We start from the raw sequence: 14,459 nt of genomic DNA on the forward strand, positions 1-14,459 counted from the left end.
ACAAAGTTTGTGTACATTGAGCCATCAAAAAACAAAGGTTTTACTATCTCACTCTCACTCAAAAAAGTCCGTATTTCGGAATATTTGGATATGGGATACTCAACCTGTATCTGCCTCCCCTGCAGTGCACATGGGCCCTCATTCCGAGTTGTTCGCTCGCAAGCTGCTTTTAGCAGCTTTGCACACGCTAAGCCGCCGCCTACTGGGAGTGAATCTTAGCATATCAAAATTGCGAACGAAAGATTAGCAGAATTGCGAATAGACACTTCTTAGCAGTTTCTGAGTAGCTTCAAACTTACTCGGCATCTGCGATCAGTTCAGTGCTTGTCGTTCCTGGTTTGACGTCACAAACACACCCAGCGTTCGCCCAGACACTCCCCCGTTTCTCCAGCCACTCCCGCGTTTTTTCCGGAAACGGTAGCGTTTTTTCGCACACACCCATAAAACGGCCAGTTTCCGCCCAGAAACACCCACTTCCTGTCAATCACATTACGATCACCAGAACGAAGAAAAAAGCTCGTAATGCCGTGAGTAAAATACCTAACTGCATAGCAAATTTACTTGGCGCAGTCGCACTGCGGACATTGCGCATGCGCATTAGCGACTAATCGCTCTGTTGCGAGAAAAAAATACAGAGCGAACAACTCGGAATGACCCCCATGGTTTTGCCCAACTGCTAACAAAATTCCTGCTGCGATCAACTCAGAATTACCCCCTATGTCAGGAAAAGAAGGAACGTATGGCTATGCACAGCTTGTTAGACATGGTGCACGTAATGGCAAAGAATGTGGTCAACCAGCCACACAAACATAACTTAACACTATAAATAATAATACCAATATATTTATAGCTAAAATAAAGACACAGACACAGTGATTTGGCATTTATACACAAAATCCATGTTTGTCCAGCACAGATTTCCTCATTCACAGTCAGGGAACGCAGCAGGATGGCGCATTTGCATGGGATGTGACTGTGTCATCGAAAGTCCAGGTGCCTGCACTTGCATCCCATGAGAACGTGTTATGTAAGGGGTTAAAGAGCTGCTACTGTTTGCACTTTGCTCACTCGCCATGCCTCTCAGTAATGCTGAGGGGGTCTAGTAAACTGCAACATCACTTTTGGGGAACAATGCGCAATTAACAAGACACCTCCCATTTGGGTCTCATCATCATCATGTTTGAATAGCAGGCACCTAACGCAACTCACACAATATAGCACATCTCTACACTTTGTCCCCATAGACTTTTTTCCTGTCATTGCATTATGTACAACATCACATATATTGAGGAATACAATTTACAATCTATATGGTGTAACAAGTTTATACACTTTGTTTCCATTATGTATTGTTTCATTATTGTATTATGCATGGACACTGCACACTGGAGCCACCACTGGATACAACCATCATCCAATCAATACCAATGAAGTTAATGACGGACATGTGAAGCACCCATCCAGAAACATCCAGTATCAACCAATCAAACTTGCACCAGATCCAATATGGCATCTTGATCCATTCCATGCTGCACCACCGGTCACACCAACACTCTCAGAAGTAGCCCCAGTGATCAGAAAGTGTTGGGGTACACTACCACCTCCTATTCATACTACCACATTCAAGTCCCTCTCCTGCCGCCACCACAGAGATCAGCACGCGGCAGCCATGGTCATGTGACTAGATTCTGCAATACTGCGAGATCCAGAAGGCATCTGAGCCACGCAGTTTACTGCAGGAGCCGGATCCCATCGAAAGACAGCAGGCAAGCCGACTAGAAATAAGAATCACCCACTGGTAGGATCAATGCACAATCCTTCTCCTAAACAGTGAGTAATCACAGAAAGTGGATCATCTGCCTCCTCTTGTCGTGGAGAGAAGATCGAACCCAATATTGTGGGGGTGCTTGCTTTTATACCCTGGAGTCTGGCCATCGAGACTGATGTCCTCCCTGCAAAGTCTCGCCCATGTGGAGTAACTCTTCATAACAGGAGAAACCTGGTTTATTGTACATTCAACATCTGCTATCCTCACCTATAACTGCTCTGACACTAGCAATCTGCTGCTGAAGTGGCTATATATTTCGAGGTGCACCGGGGGAATCCGAGACACATGCAGTATTGCCTTGGCACAACTCACCTTTTCCCGTTGGTTGACTATGGACTTAGTGCCCTCACAGCTGCTGTTGAAGCGAGTGAGTCCTCTGTGCCGCTGGAGCGAGTATTCGACTGGCCGCCTTATGTTTATTTTCCATTAAGAAATGGCTGCATATTGTCTTGCCTACTATACTGATGGGGGGCAGTGGCGGATCTAGACTTAAATTATTATTATTTTTTTTTTGGGGGGGGGGCAGTTTAAGAATTATGACTCCTTCCCTAATCATAGCTCCTCCCACTTAGAAATAACCCTCCCGTTCGCTTCTAAATTTTCCTATTGTTGCCATTACTAATAAAGTGTTGCCAGTTAGTGAAGAGAACCCTGCGCACTGGTGATACAGACTGGCGAGTCGCCATTCCTGCATGCATCTGCACAGTCATAGATCACACATGCACAATCATGCAGCCTAGATTTGGGCTACCAGTCCACTTTCAGAGAGAAAAAAGTGAAACACATTTATTTTAGCAGGAAAAAATGCTTTATATAAATACTAATTTCTTTTAATAGATCCTGTGATGGAATAAGTAATAGGACAACAATGGTACACATTATAGCACACGGTATGAGCCGAAATTCACATTATAGCACACGGTATGAGCCGAAATTCACATTATAGCACACAGAATGAGCCGAAATTCACATTATAGCACACGGTATGAGCTGAAATTCACATTATAGCACACGGTATGAGCCAAAATTCACATTATAGCACACAGAATGAGTCGAAATTCACATTATAGCACACGGTATGAGCCGAAGTTCACATTATAGCACACAGTATGAGCCGAAATTCACATTATAGCACACAGAATGAGCCGAAATTCACATTATAGCACACGGTATGAACTAGGGCCGGGTAACGACCATCCATTCTGACCATCCATCCCGGCGCCGGCATCTCCTTACCATCGCTGAGAGTCTGAGAGCAACTTGCAAGGCACCGAGGCAAGCAGGAGAACAAATTTAATTCAAATAATGTATTTAATAATAAGGAATGCCTAAAAGCAGCATTACAGGTAGTAAGGCTAAAGCTTAAACTTAATTTATTGATAACTGTAAAAATACATTAAATAGATTACAAAGTAGATTTTAAACTAAGAAAAAACACTTACATTATATTTTAAAAAACACTAAAACTTAGAGGATAACTAAAATGATCTCTCAGACAAGCCCCTGTAATGACGACAACGCCTGTCTGTGTCTGGAGTGGTGGAGTGCACCTGGCTTAACAATACTTCCGCCTACCGCGGTTGCAACAATCATCTGCAGTTGCCGCAGCCAGGCAGCACTTCAGTGCTGGCTCTAGCTGCCACAGATGATCGTCGTGGCGGGCGCAAGTACTGTACAACCGGGTGAGCTGCCTGGCTGTGGCTGTCGCAGATGATCATCGCAGCGGGACCAGGCCATCCATTCCGGTGCCGGTATGTGCAAGGGGGGTTCGCCCTAATCGTCCCCCTGCTAAATCCGCCACTGATGGGGGGCCTGTGCTTTTACCATCATTCAGACTTATAAGGTCTTTGGTATATGACATCTCTTTAATGACATTGCTTTAAACAATTAATACCCCTTTTCCACTAGCTCAAAAAACACGGGTAAATGCACGGAGCCGCACATTTACCCGTGTTTTATGCTAGTGGAAAAGGGTCAACCCGGATCAGGTGATCCGGTAATCGTACCCGGGTAGCTTACCGGGTTGAACACGAGTTCAACCCGGTAAGCTGTGCAGTGTAACCGGAAGCCGTGTCGATGCAACATGGCTCCAGTTCATAGTCTATGGAAGGGCGGTGCTGCCACGTCGCCAGCAGCGTCGGGCTAATGAGCGCAGTGGGAAAGGGGGCTTAGCACGGGCCTCAGCCAGGTAGCACACGTGTCAATTTCCTGGCTGCGACACATGCTTAGAGGTGCAAAAGGGGTATAACTGTGCAATTGTGGGCTACACTGTATGTCAGGCGTGTGGGTAAGCCCACTCTGACCCTATTGATCATTAGTCAGTGGGTGTGTTGAACTCCTCTGTATATACCTCTCTTGCAGCCATAGGGGTGGATTGGAACACTCTACCTTGCCGACCAGTGTGGGGATAGTATTGTGAGTACCTACACACATAGTAATTTACAGACTCACCAACTCGTAACCTCTCAATTACTATAATTTCTTGTGTATTGCTACCATCTGATGGCCTTTCTCAATTACCACACATTTTATGGTACACTTGTCCATAATTGAATCACCTTTTCAGAGTACATCTGTTACATGTGCTTTGGTTATCTCATTCAATGTTTAAACATTATGTTGCAATTTCCTTGATACACTTTTTTCTGTTTGATTGACCATTGAGTCTAACTGTTGAGTTTACTTACCTGACTTACCATACTGTGATCATATTACACTCGAGGAGTGAAAAAAAATTATTCTTCTGTATATCTGCTAGTGTTATATTACTGCCATCTAGTGGCTCGTTTAAATATTTCCATTTGCAATGTGTCTTGTTGGTGAAGTAAGGGGGTCATTCCGAGTTGTTCGCTCGGTAAATTTTTTCGCATCGCAGCGATTTTCCGCTTAGTGCGCATGCGCAATGTCCGCACTGCGACTGCGCCAAGTAAATTTGCTATGCAGTTAGGTATTTTACTCACGGTTTTTTCTTCGGTCTGGTGATCGTAATGTGATTGACAGGAAGTGGGTGTTTCTGGGCGGAAACAGGCCGTTTTATGGGTGTGTGCGAAAAAACGCTACCGTTTCTGGGAAAAACGCGGGAGTGGCTGAAGAAACGGAGGAGTGTCTGGGCGAACGCTGGGTGTGTTTGTGACGTCAAACCAGGAACGACAAGCACTGAACTGATCGCAGATGCCGAGTAAGTCTGGAGCTACTCAGAAACTGCTAAGAGGTGTGTGGTCGCAATTTTGAGAATCTTTCGTTCGCAATTTTAAGAAGCTAAGATTCACTCCCAGTAGGCGGCGGCTTAGCGTGTGTAAAGCTGCGAAAAGCAGCTTGCGAGCGAACAACTCGGAATGAGGGCCCAAGTTCAGTCATCTGACTTACAATACTATATTCAAGTGTAATAGAAATATGTGATTTACCTACATATCTACTAGTGTTATAATATTACTGCCATCCAGTGGCTCATTTTATATTGCAACTTTTTGTTACCATATTGTTTCCCACAACTATTATCGCTTAGATCACTATACAATGAATGGTTCATGCTAGAAAATTCCTTAATTTACATATCTCTCTATTTTGCTGTGCTGAGTAACTTAAATATCTCCACTTACAAGGTGAAGCTAATGTGATTTATGAAGATACTCTAGTTTTTCTGAGGACACTGCTCCTACATTAATAACATTCCATTATCCTGATTCCATGTTATATTTGCTATACTATTGGATCACATTGATTTATATGCTCCCACTTAGATTGGGAAACTGACCAATAGTTTTTAAGGGGTATGGACAAATACTTCTGTAGGTCTGTGGCTAGATTCACATAAGGCTCACGAGGTAACAAGCTGGGTAAAACTAAACCAACACTGGGGAGACATTCCTCCACGTCCTATAGTGAAATAGCAGATAATGGTTCAGACTGGCCTTCTTCTCTGGGACCCAGCTCACAGGCTCCCTCAGCAGACTTAGAAATGGTGCAAGAAATTTCTAAAATATTAATGCCCCAACTAGATAAAAAGACTCTCTCCAGTCATCTTTTGATGTGGCCCTAGCCAGGATAGACTCTAACACTTCCAGGCTTACTGCCTTAGAACGTGTAAGTGATGTGGAAGATCAATCACAGAGTATACACCAGAATGTGAACTCACACACGGACACCATTCAAGCCCTTTTGATAGATGATATGGAGAATCACATCAGTAGAAGTAATCTTAGATTCATTAGGGTGCCTGAACAAGTGTCAGGTCAATCTTTAATTGATTTAGTTACTGTCACTATCCCTAAAGCGTTGAAATTACCAGATGACTCTCTGCTGCCATATCTGGAGAGCAGGGCCGTAACTAGGGGGGGCTAAGGCGGCATGCGCCCCGGGTGCAGGATTTGAGGGGACGCCAAGGAGTTACAGAGGAACAGGGTTTTTTAAGGTTTTTTTTTAACCGGCAGTGCTGTGCTGCTCCAGTGAGGCACCAGACAGCACCCTTGGCAATGTCTCTGACCCACCTGTCTGCCCACAGCTGGCTCCAATGCTGTGCAGGTGAGCTCCAGTACCTGGGATCTCTTCTATGCCGGCTACTGTCTTAAACTCTCTTCTTTGCCATGCAGTGCTGCGACTAGCGTGCAGTGCACTGTACAAGCTGTAGAAGCGCTCTGTGCTCTCAGTTAGTCAGTATTAAGCTCTGCTTTGCCTCCCAGATGGGGGGTTTTGGTGTAGCTTATAGTGGGATGTAGTGTAGTGATGTAGTGTACCATATAGGGTATGTAGTGTAGTAATGTATTGCAGTATATAGGGGCATGTAGTGCACTGATGTGGTGTAGCATATAAGGGGATGTAGTGTAGTGATGTAGTGTAGCATATAGGGTATGTAGTGCAGAGCATTGGGGCGTGTAGTGTAGTGATGTAGTTAAGCGTGTAGGGGATGTAGTATAGTGATGTAGTGCAGTGGATAGGAGAATGTAGTGCAGTGACGAAGTGTTATGATATAGTGCAATGTATGGGGACACACAGTGGATCATGTAGTTGAACACGCTGGCAGGACATGTGACGCATACTGTAGGGCATTTGATGCACATAGGAGAATATTGTCCAATAGTATCTCCTTTTTTCAAATTTCCTGGTAATCTGATATTTTAGTCTGACAGAGTTTGTTTACTGTTGGTTTTTTTTTTTTTTTGTGGGTGGGGGGGGGGGGGGGGGGGGGGGGGGGGGGGGGGGGGGACTATTGCCTTGCCCAGGGTGATGAAGGTCCTAGTTTCGGCCCTGTGGAGAGAGTGCACAGTATTGGCCCAGAACGAGCGGCTCAAAATGCTAGGTCCAGACCAGTGATTGCAAAGTACCTAGACTTCCATATGAAGGAGAGAATCCTTGCAGCCTATCGTAACATGCCTATGTTAGAAGTCAATGGGTATAAAATTCTGATATTCTTAGAGTTCTCTGCCTCAGTTTCACAGAAAATAAGGGATTTTTCAGAAGCATGCAAATGGCTCTATTATCATAACTCACTTTGGTATAGGAGCCATTCCAGACAGATCACCCAATAGATGGGTATACTGCCTAGTCATGCTTCTGAGTCTATTTTCATGTAAATTCAAGGTTGTACATATCTTTAAACGGTTAGTTCCTGGAGTAGTGGTCCTCATATCAGTTTCACTAATTCAATTTTTCGTTAGTACATTTAATTGATAATTTCAGGTGTGCATCACGCTTAGGGCCTAATTCAAGGTTGATTGCAAAATAACATTGTTCCCTATTGGGCAAAACGATGTGCACTGCAGGTGGGGCAGATATAACATGTGCAGAGAGAGTTAGATTTGGGTGGGGTGTGTTCAAAGTGAAATCTAAATTGCAGTGTTAACATAAAGCAGCCAGTATTTACCCTGCACAAAAACAAAATAACCCACCCAAATCTAAATCTCTCTGTGCACGTTATATCTGCCTCACCCATAGTGCACATGGTTTTGCCCATTAGGGGAAAATGTTATACAGGTTGAGTATCCCATATCCAAATATTCCGAAATACGGAATATTCCGAAATACAGACTTTTTTGAGTGAGACTGAGATAGTGAAATCTTTGTTTTTTGATGGCTCAATGTACACAAACTTTGTTTAATACACAAAGTTATTAAAAATATTGTATTATATGACCTTCAGGCTGTGTGTATAAGGTGTATATGAAACATAAATGAATTGTGTGAATGTACACACACTTTGTTTAATGCACAAAGTTATAAAAAATATTGGCTAAAATTACCTTCAGGCTGTGTGTATAAGGTGTATATGAAACATAAACGCATTCTGTCCTTAAACTTGGGTTCCATCACCATGATATCCCATTATGGTATGCAATTATTCCAAAATACGGAAAAATCCGATATCCAAAATTACTCTGGTCACAAGCATTTTGGATAAGGGATACACAACCTGTATTGCAATCAACCTTGAATTAGAACCTTAGTCAGTGCTGCTCGCCACACACATTAAAGGAGGACAATTTAGAAAAATGTGGTTAAGGTACTGTGTGCCTCTGTTTCTATTATACTTTTTCTTTTTGTTCTCTCTCTCTCCCCCTACTCCCTGGGGTTACCTAAAAGTTTCATTTTGTGTGCTCCCTGCTTGCTGGGACAGGAAAAAACAGTCTCTAGTTTCATTTAATTATTGGAAAGGTCACAATAGGTCTGGCATTGGGTAATTAAGGCTACAGCAGCAGCTACTTCTGGAATCTTAAATAACACTCTCAAATTTTTGTCATGGAATGTCGGGGGCTTAACTCCCCTATAAAGAGCAAACGAGTAGTTTCACAGCTTAAACGTTTCCCTTCCTGGTGTTATTTTCCTACAGGAGACACATTGGGTGGAGGGAGATATCACTTCACTAAAGGCCCGTACACACTGGTCGATATATAGGCCGTTCTCTTGAACGGCCGATATATCGCGGGACCGTCGGCCAGTGTGTACGGCCGATACGTCTGTGAACTCCGTCGTTCACAGACGTATGGCGTCGGCCGCGCAGCACAGCCGACGGCCAATATATCTACCGATATATTGGCGCGTCGCTGTGTGTGTACGGGGCGGTCGGCCAACCGCCCGTACACATGCTGCGGCGGCCGGCGGTGATTGACAGCTGAACTGGGCGGGCGTGTGTACACGCCCGCCCAGTTCATGACGTCAGTCCCCGACGGATCGAGCAGTGTGTATGCTGAACACACTGCTCGATCCGTCCATAGATATATCTGCAGATCAATTGATCTGCTGATATATCTATTAGTGTGTACCCACCTTAAGGGCACCTTGGATTGGAGACTGTATAGCGGCCAATTATTGCAGGAAGGTCAGAGTGGTGGCTATCCTTTTCCACAAATATCTACAATACACAATTCTGAATAGCACTACAGACCCAAATGGTGGATATTTAATCCTGGACGTTGAAATTTGGGGACTGAAATACACTGTAGTTAACATCTATGCCCCAAATGTTGTTTCTCAAGACTTGATTGGACAGATAGTGGGGATATTGGCGAAATGTACAAACTACTCTCTACTAGCAGTGGTGATTTTAAAGCTGTAGAGAACCCCTCTATAGATAGGCAACCTACTCCCCCCCCGCCCCCCTCTTCTGCCTCCGCAGTATGGCAACAATTCCAATCTTTTAGGGCCACTCTCCAAATTGCTGATGTATGGAGATTACTTAATCCCACTGACAAAACTTTCACGTTCTACTCAGCCGTGCACCATTCTTGGTCGCGTATAGATGCTTTTTATAGCAAACTGTTTAATTGCCCAAGTACGAGGTGCTAACATCCATGCGATTGTGATCTCTGATTGTAAGCCTATAACTATTTCTCTTAATCTCCCTAGTGGAACTCGAGGCCCGGGTCAGTGGCGTTTCCCCGTATATCTTTAGAATTCAGAAAAATGTAAAGATTTTCTGCTCACTCAGTGGATGAACTTCCGGGATGATAATATAGAAGCATGGGACACTCCAACTGTGTTTTGGGGCACCTCTAAAGTGGTGTTAAGGGGACACATCATTGTCACCAGCCGAACGAGAACTGCTTAGTGGTTCAATCACTATTACTGAAATAGTTACTGTGATTTCTCAGCTACACTTGGGTATATCTCCTGGCCCAGAAGGGCTATCTAATGAATATTATAAATTACTGCAACAGCCGGTAGCTCCAGCTCTGGTAGATCTGTTTAATGATTTATTGTATAATCATACCCCTTTCCCTCATTTCACAAATGCTACCACTGTATTACTTTCTAAGCCCCAAAGGTATGTGACATTACTAAATTCTTACAGACTGATTAGTCTACTGATACAGAAGTTAAGCTTTTGGCCAAGATAATGTCGGATAGGTTACAAAACATTCTACCTGACCTACTCACTCCACATCAAGTAGAGTTCGTACCATGCCGACACTCAGCTCAGGGGGTTAGAGCAGCACTTGCTGCGGTAGCAGCTTCCTCTAGGACAAACTCGCACAATAATATCTTACTAAGCCTTGGCACAGCTAGGGCCTTTGACACAGTCTTATGGCCTCATCTTTTTTCGATTCTGCAAAAAAGATTCTTTGGTACGTTTTTATAAACATTATCAAATACCTGTATCCAATAATGATTAATGGTTATTGAAGTGCACCACTGGAAATGTATAGGGGCACCTGTTAGGGAAGTCCCCTTATCACCTATACTAATTAATCTTGCTATTGATCCCCTAATTCCGCATCCTAGAAGCAGACAAAACTTTTAAAGGCATATCTGTGGGATGAAGGGTGGTTAAACTAACAGTATTTGCGGATGATGTACTTCTTTATATTTCTAACCACACTGAATCTCTAACCCATATTTTTGAAGTATTGAGATGCTTTGAAGAAGTATCAGGATTTGCGGTAAATCTGTAGCTCCTTCCCTGGGAAATGGGACATTACAGAGTCGGATCCTTGGAGATACTCCAATGAAATGGGCTAGAGACAACTTCACATGTTTAGGAGTCAAAATTCCTTGTCAGCTATCTAACTTATATACATTTAATTACACACCCATCATTAAGCGGATCTCAGATGAGCTTGAAAGCTGGAAAAACCTTCCCATGTCATACTTAGGGTGATTAAATCTAATTAACCTAATCTAATTTCTCATACGTCCTAGAGGATGCTGGGGATGCTTCAAGAACCATGGGGTATAGACGGAATCCGCAGGAGACATAGGCACACTTTAAGACTTTGTTTGGGTGTGAACTGGCTCCTCCCTCTATGCCTCTCCTCCAGACTCCAGTTTAGATTCTGTGCCCAGAGAGACTGGTCACACACAGGGGAGCTCTACTGAGTTTCTCTGAAAAGACTTTATGTTAGGTTTATTATTTTCAGGGAGACCTGGCAACAGGCTCCCTGCTTCGCGGGACTGAGGGGAGAGAAGCAGACCTACTTCTCTGAGATCAAAGGCTCTGCTTCTTAGGCTACTGGACACCATTAGCTCCAGAGGGTCCGATCACTTGGTACACCTAGCTGCTCATTCCCAGAGGCGCGCCATCACCCCCCTTGCAGAGCCAGAAGAAAGAAGCCGGGTGAGTAAAAGAAGAAAAGAAGACTTCAGTGACGGCAGAAGACTTCAGTGTTGAGGTACCGCGCAGCGGTCACGCTGCCCGCCATGCTCCCACACACACAGCGGCACTGGCAGGGTGCAGGGCGCAGGGGGGGCGCCATGGGCAGCATGAGCACTGAGGTTTTACACTGGTAAATATGTTTATTTAAAGTGCCTAGGCACTAAATATAGACCCCCGCCAGTATAAATATGTGGTTTTGAGCGGAACTGAAGCACGCCAGTGAGGGGGCGTGGCTTAGCCCTCACAGCTCTTATGACTAGACAAAGGATGATTGGGCACCAGTCAAATTGATATAGTATTGATATGTGAAAACCAAAATCGGACAATAAAACCCTTGGAAATTGGGAGGAAAAAAATACAATCCCCCCCCCCCCCCCCAATTTATTAATACTGTCCTAGTTGGTGGTGCGCCCAGAGCCAGAAAGTACATGTACTATCAAAAGGGAGAGAGAGAAGGCTCTTGTGTGGGCGCACTCTTTACAAATGTAGGAAAATTCCTATGATATATAAGAAAAAAATATTTAAAACATGATTTTTAATGTTTAAAGTTTAAAAAAAAAACGTAATTACCCATAGGCGTGATCCATGTGAAATAAAGATATTACAGATAAAGGATTATAATGTTTTGGTCTGTTTTGTCACAATAAGTGATTGAAAAGGTTGTAGACACTTGATTGTCTTACCCCCATTTCCCCTGTCCAGTACAGAATGTCTGTATTAATGGGATCGAGGAGTGGTCATAACAATAATGATAAGTAAGTCCCAAAAAGGGCTGCTTACAATCGGAAATTAATGGTCACCAACATTCAAGAAACCTGACTTTATAACATATGCCACAATTATTGGTCGTAAGCCTTCAGTAGAGAGAAAATATCGTAGGAACCAGAATTAGTGGTGATACTGCTGTTGGTGTCGCAACTCACATAGAAAGGAAAATAATTCCTGCTCTACAACACCAGGTATTCGCAGGGGGTCTCCTCTCCCGGTACTAACCCAGCCCAACGCTGTTTGGCTTCCAAGATCGGACGAGATCGGGCATTTGCAGCGTGGTATGATAGTAGAGAATTTATGTGATAAGTACACCAATGAGAGTGCACCTATATAAGAAATTAGAAAGAAGGGTGGAAACAATAAGAAAGCGAAAAGAGGTGAATGAGTAAAGTGGGAAGAAATATGTGGATCTGCTTTCCACGTTAGGCACGGCTCACAAAATCCCACATCCGTGGTATCGTGCTCCGTGGATCGTAGATGAGAGTCCACAGAAAAATAGTAGAACAAGAAAGAGGCACAAAATCAATGATTCCAGTACAATTGTATAATGGGAAAAGGGTAAGAAAAGTGGGATATTCTGTGTCACCCAAAAATTATTATTAAGCCCCTGACAGTAAAAGCTGATATTGGCGCACGTTATAGTACACCTTGGGATGAACAAAGTATAGGAATTAATTCATATTAGAGAATTACATATCATGAATCAAAAAGGCTAGACCAGAAATGCAATATTATCATCAGTAAATAAGATAGCACTAGAAATCACAATGAATGAAATCATGTAGCAGTATACTGGCCTCTGCTGGTGACAGAACAACCTAACAGTGTGAGATATCTGCCAGGTGCTATCTTCACAGGTAATAGGCAAATGCAAACTCTGTTTAAGAATTGAATCAGGGTCCTAAAGCAGCAGACAGTATATACACAAAAGAGGTCTGCTGGGATGTGTAGTGAAATACAAATTAGGGTAGTACACAAATATTATCCTGCTGTCTGTGTATAATTTACACAGGACAGACATGGGCTTACGGTCACCAAAATAGGAAGTTTCAGGAAGGATCAGGGCATAGTCAGGTGCAGGTGAAGGTGCCAGAAAGTCACTCCATCGGCTGTCCCCCCCCATGGAAGACACATTTCACCCGTGCCGGCTTGTTCACTTCCGGGTTTGACATTCTGTACTGGTCAGGGGAAATGGGGGTAAGACAATTAAGTGTCTACAACCTTTTCAGTCACTTATTGTGACAAAACAGACCAGAACATTTTAATCCTTTATCTGTAATATCTTTATTTCACATGGATCACTCCTATGGGTAATTACGTTTTTTTTTTAAACTTTAAACATTAAAAATCATGTTTTAAATATTTTTTCTCATATATCATAGAAATTTTCCCTCACAGCTCTTTCCAGCGCCATTTTTTCCTCACAGAGACGCTGATCCTTCCTGAACACTGCTGCATGGATCAGAGTGGAAAACGAGGGGGGGCACAGTGGTTTGGTGTAATATAAATTGAAATAAAAACACTATATCATGGGCGCTGGGGGAAATGAGCTGGTAAACTCCTTCTGTGTTTCCATGACAGATTGTACTGGGGTCTATCCCTTATAACCAGTGTAATGTCGGTGGGTGTATGGTACACGTGTGTCGGCATATTTGAGGCTGGGGCTCTGCCACAAAGGGAATGACTATGTCGGTGCTGTCGAATCCTAATGGTACTGTGTACATGTAAATATGTCAACATGTCAGTAGAGGTATATTTTTCCCAGGAGAAAACTATATGGGAGACACAGACGAGAGGGGTGTCCCTGTCGGCACCAACAGTATCTGACTGGGTGGATATGGAACATGATAATGTGATGCATATCAGATAAAGCTATACCTATATGGAATATGTATGTATAGTAAGATTATATAGGTCTGTGGCACGATCACAGACGTGATAATATTTATAGAGGGAGTTATATTCATAAAATGGATTTCTCTCAGACCCCTCAGGGTCGCAAAAATGTTATTTTGCCCAGTTACTACTCCCTGAGATCGACTCGAATAATCTTTCTTAGGTCGACCATAATGTTTCCTGATAAGATCCTCAAAAATTGGTATTCAGTACCTGTTCATACACATTAGAATATTAACGTCACTAGGGACCTTGCTGTTCCTAACAAAAAATATGTATACGTATTAGATATGTATATGTAGATGTATATGTGTGTATGTATATGTATATATATATATATATAATATATATATATATATATAGATATATGTGTGTATA

The 14,459-nt window shown here is 43.2% G+C and overlaps 1 pseudogene; it reads right to left on the bottom strand.

Moving 5' to 3' along the window:
* Window positions 1–12,358: 12,358 nt before the first annotated feature.
* On the bottom strand, window positions 12,359–12,477 carry LOC135053083 (5S ribosomal RNA; annotated as a pseudogene).
* Window positions 12,478–14,459: the final 1,982 nt, after the last annotated feature.

This window comes from Pseudophryne corroboree, chromosome 2 (genome assembly GCF_028390025.1).
Source record: "Pseudophryne corroboree isolate aPseCor3 chromosome 2, aPseCor3.hap2, whole genome shotgun sequence".
Lineage (NCBI taxonomy): Eukaryota > Metazoa > Chordata > Amphibia > Anura > Myobatrachidae > Pseudophryne > Pseudophryne corroboree.